At 32.1% G+C, this 5,298-nt stretch overlaps 1 long non-coding RNA gene across 1 annotated transcript; it reads left to right on the top strand.

Annotated features, from left to right (window-relative positions):
• LOC109822306 lies at positions 2,926 to 4,897 on the top strand. Its single transcript, XR_002242076.1, has 2 exons — positions 2,926 to 3,685; positions 4,661 to 4,897. It is a non-coding gene; the product is annotated as an uncharacterized LOC109822306 (long non-coding RNA).

The raw sequence follows: 5,298 nt of genomic DNA on the forward strand, positions 1-5,298 counted from the left end.
TTAAAATTAACCTCATATCCATGATCTAAAGGCTAAAAGCATTGTAACAATATGACTAATACGTATACGGATATTTCGGATATGGTTCCGGATATTTCACTATAAAACCATATTCGTAACCAAATCCTATCGGTTATAGATTTGAGTAACCATATTCGTATCCTAACGTATACGGTTATGAATATTTTCCCGGATATGGATACACTTTAGCACCCCTACCCTCCCTCCACCAGATTAAGCTTTGTACTCTTGCTTTCAGTGTATCAAGACTTAGAACTTTGGTCTAATGAAGCATATCTTGAGATGTTGACGTGTTGATATAGATTTTAACCATAACGGCTAAATACCCATATTGGTATTTTAATTACACCCCAATTTCCAACAAAGTATTTTAAATAGGCAAACCCGCTTTAAGACATTTTAATTGATCCAACTAACCAATAAGGCATGGTTTCTTGTCGGCGGACAAATTTTCGGCGAGATCTCATCACGTGCATGGCACATGATGTCTCAAAACTCGTTTTTAGCAGTAGCGACGGTAACAATCTCGTCATATTTAGCCGATTCGATGGGGTTAGCGATCTCAGGCGGCATCATAACCGTTATTTTATCCTACTTTGGGATGAATATGACGAGATTGTTGCCGTCGTCGCTGCTAAAAATGAGTTTTGAAACATCACGTGCCATGCACGTGACGAGATCTCGTCGGAAATTTACCCGCCGACGAGAAAACATGTCTTATTGATTAGTTGGATCAATTAAAATATCTTAAAGCGGGTTTGCCTATTTAAAATACATTGTTGGAAATTAGGGTGGAATTAAAATACCAATATGGGTATTTAGCCTAACAATAACCGAACAAAAAGCAGTCTGCAATCCATCTGAAAAAAGGATTCAGGCCTCGAAAATGACTTCGAACTAGGGCTGCTAATCCGTTTTCGTATCCGAGGAAATATCCGTAACGGTATCCGTTAGGATACGAATATTACTCAAATCTATAACTGATAGGATATGGTTACAGATATGGTTTTGTAGTAAAATATCTGTATCCATATCCAAAATGTCCGAATACATATTAGTCATACTCTTACGATAGTTTCGATTCTTATATTATGAATTTGTGGTTAATTTTGATGATCAAGATGTCTAATTTTAACTTTTCAGTTATAATGGAGATATTAACGAACTTTTTTGTATCACATGAACTATGTTTTCTCAATACTATGTAGTTTTCTCATATCTGTTTTGTATCTGCATCCATATTCGCTTATATATCCGCATGTATATCCGTAACCGTATCCGATTTTAGCGGATATGGTTATAAATTTTCCTTAGCGAGGTATATCTGTATCCGTATCCAAGATAGGTAAGTGGGTATGGATATGATAAGCATCATATCCGAGCCGTATGCGGACCGAATGCACCCTTACCTGTAACAGTATGAAAAGAAAGATTCCATCCTCGGAGCTTTTCACAGGCTGTTGATCACTCAATTAGGCATCCCTAGCTTTTCACAGACTATGGATCACTCAAATCAGACATTCGTATAATAGGTTATGGTTGTTTGAATTTAAGGTCCACAAATGAACCTCATTTGATATGCATCGTCCGGATTTGCATTAAACGTGTTGTTTGTAATAGTTCTTTTATGAGAACTAGTGTGCAATACATGCATTGCACGTAATGCGTATTACATTATTCGGTGCAAACATGATTATTTTATGTTCTATATTTGACTATAAAATAATATATTTACAGATAACATGGAAAAAGAGAAAAATCATGGAAGAAATAAATATAATAATAAATAATTATTTCTAATTTATATGCATAATAATTCTAGATAATATTTTGATTCAAAATATTTCAAGAACAGTGATTTGACATATGATTGAGCATTAAGGCAGAAAGTATGTACTTATGCAAAAGATTAAAAGAGATGTAAGGAACTTCTTTTTATATACAGATAGCATCAATCAATTTTCTTTCACAACTATTCTCATTGTCACATGAACATTTTCATTCGGTATATGTATGAAATTCTCATCTATAATAGGCTCTTCTTCATACCTACTCGAAGCCAGAACTCTTCGAGGGATTTTAGTGCAAGCACATTCATATAAAGATTAAGAAAGAATTTTTCATTTCCCCCTGAAATATGATTTCATAAGATTTTTGCAATGATTACTTTTGTTCTTTAGTACATGTAGTTTCAAATAGGACTTGACAGAAATCTCCTCTAATGAACTATCATTCCACTGAAGTTTCTTTGATCACCCAATATATCTCTTAATATTCTTTCGATGGTTTGAATTATAAATCTTTATCATCTATGTTTTATCTTATAACATTCATATGAACCTTGAGATTTCATCTTGTTAATAAATAATTATTATAAAGTTTGGGTTAAGATATTTTCTTAATAATTTTCAAAAAAATTCAGCCAAGTATATTTAAATTTTATATAACCATATAATATTGGGGTTTTTCTCATATCAATCCCTTGAATATATTGTATTTGGAAATTAGTGCAATCAAACACTAAAATTGCTATTAGATCCCCAATTCTTATCAATATATATAATATTATATGATAATACATTAATGTAATATGTTATTATTACATACATACACACACATAGTTATAATATATTATAAAAAACAAAATATTATAATATTTATGTAATAAGTATTACAAATATTACAAATATAAATATTATATAAATAATATTATAATATATTATAAAAATAAAAATAGTATAATATTTATATAATAAGTATTATAAATATAATAAATTATAGGGTACTTCCTATTATTTCCTTGTGCAAATGGTGCCATGCATGAAACTTTGTATTATAATATTATTGTATCCATAATATCTTTACAAATTTTCGTATGAAGAATATATGTATACAAATAAAGAATTCTAGCAAATAACCATACAATCAAACTCTATGACACCATATGGGAATTAGATTAGATTAAGTATAGAAGTTATCAAAATTTAAGAGGATAAAAGAGGCGATCGAAAGTTTGATATCCCAATTTTCTTTTACAAGTATATGTAAAACCCCGAAAATTTGAATATTTTATGATAAAGAATGATAAATATGTTATATGGTGAAAATTAATATATTTTGATGTTTGAATATGATAAGAATTAATTTGAGATCAATTCAATATATATTTGTAAATATATGAGTGCATATGTGCAAGTCATGCACAAAGGCCAAAAGAGAAATCTGAGATTTATGACTAGTTATAAGTTTCTATTTTTTACGCACTGATGCAATTGGAATCTAAGAAAGTGTAAAAGGTCAAAGTTGTATATCTCTTCAATATCTTTCCAATAAATCTTAAATCACCTCATTTGGAGTTCGGACGAGAAAGTTATGGCCAATATACCGAACCCCAGCTTGTGTACATGTTTCTATACGATCAACTGCTGGGCGTGCAGACGCTAGGATTATGTCTGTTTCGGGTTGGTTTTGTTTATACCGAACCCATGAGTATAGCTAAGTATATATATCCATTTTGAAGCTCTCAGAACCCTCTTTTATACCCTAAACCCCCTTTCTTTGGCGATTCTTGGAGAATTTTGGAGGAGTTGACGTGAGATCCATCGGTGTTCAGCGAAGGAGGATCGTTCTCACTTGTCTTTGGTAGTTCATCAACACCCCTCAGGTGAGTTTCATCACGCTCAATCCTACACCTATGTTCTAAATGTTTTTAATAAAGTTTTCCTAATGTTTTATGAGCCTAAAATGCTATTTTATGTATAAAGTTAGATCTTTATATTGTATGTTGCAAAAAGAATAAGTTTCCAGTTAATAAAGATCACCCATAAATTTCTTAATACGGATCTAGATCTGAAAATTTTCCTAACAAGAGTTTTGAAAGAAATATAATTATTTTCAAACGTGTCGACATGCATACATGTGTTTTAAAAGGTTTCTTTTTGTCTATAGTGATTAGATTGTATTTTTTTTACATATTCTAGAAATGTTAAATCACGTATATAGGATTTGTAGTATATAGAATCATCATATAATGGCTTTTGGATCAACCTCGAGGAGCGGAAACCTGTAGAAAAGGTTTTTGTCTCTTCGCGGTTGACCTAGGTTATATGGGATTATAATACACTAGGATTTGTGTATATGAGTTGACTACGAACATGAGTTTTAGATTCACTCATCGAGGCACGACAGTGAGTAGTAAATATGCTGATTTTTTTAATATTACTTTCATGTTGAAGTCCTCGTGTTAGACTATAATCCATTACAACCTCGTATTGGACTTTAAGCTTTTGCAGTTCATGTATTGGACATTTACCTATTTCAGTCCATGAGTTGTGCACGTATTTGACATCTGATAGGTTATTGATATTATGGTTGGAGATGGAGCTATATTTCTTTATTGCTCCACGATGTAGCTTTTTTGGGGATTTGGTGTTTAGCTATTTACAATTTGAGCTAACGGGAGACGTACTTATGCTCGTGTTGTAAATTTCTAAATATCAAATCACTATTTTATTTCGGAGTAGATGATTGACTATCTATATGTATTAACAGTTATTTTTCTTTCTTCTAGCCCTTCCCCCCGAGGTTGGTTGAGATATTACTCGCTAGCGCTTGACGCTCATTGTTTCCCCCCTTTCAGGTAACGAGCCAGGTGCACGGAGAGCCGTAGGTTGATGGAATTATTCTAGTAGTTATTTATCTATATTGTTAGTAGTTTATGTCAGAACTCCATAGTAGATGTGTTTATGAATATTTGAGTTATCATTCTAGTTTTGTAAAGGCGATATGCCTAAATATTATTTCATTTGATTTCCTATGTCGAGACACTTGTATTCAGTCAAATGTTATTTCTCTCAAAGATTGGTCTATTTATTTCTGTGGTGATGAGTTCTTCAGAATATCTGTCGTTTAGTATTTCTTCTGTATATTTTTTCTAACCTGTTTTGTACCTACACCTATTATTAATTCTACTAGATAGATAGTAATTGTGATGGTGAAACATGCTATTGCACGGTGTAGTGCATGGAAAGTTTAACATTCTTGGTTTCACCTTAGACTGCAGCCTTGTTGAAACCAGGGGTGTCACAGTTGGTATCAGAACTCTATTTCCAGCATCCTAGGATCATTCCTGTGTCGAGTCGTGGAGCTAGGATAGAGTTTCCTAGGAATCATGTATAGAGTACGTTAGGAAATCTTAGAATGAGTGAGGATGTTATATACGTATATTCAAAAATTTATAATTTTTTTTGTGAAAATTACCTTACTTTGATTGAAAAG

Source organism: Asparagus officinalis, chromosome 8 (genome assembly GCF_001876935.1).
Source record: "Asparagus officinalis chromosome 8, Aspof.V1, whole genome shotgun sequence".
In the NCBI taxonomy this organism is placed as follows: domain Eukaryota; kingdom Viridiplantae; phylum Streptophyta; class Magnoliopsida; order Asparagales; family Asparagaceae; genus Asparagus; species Asparagus officinalis.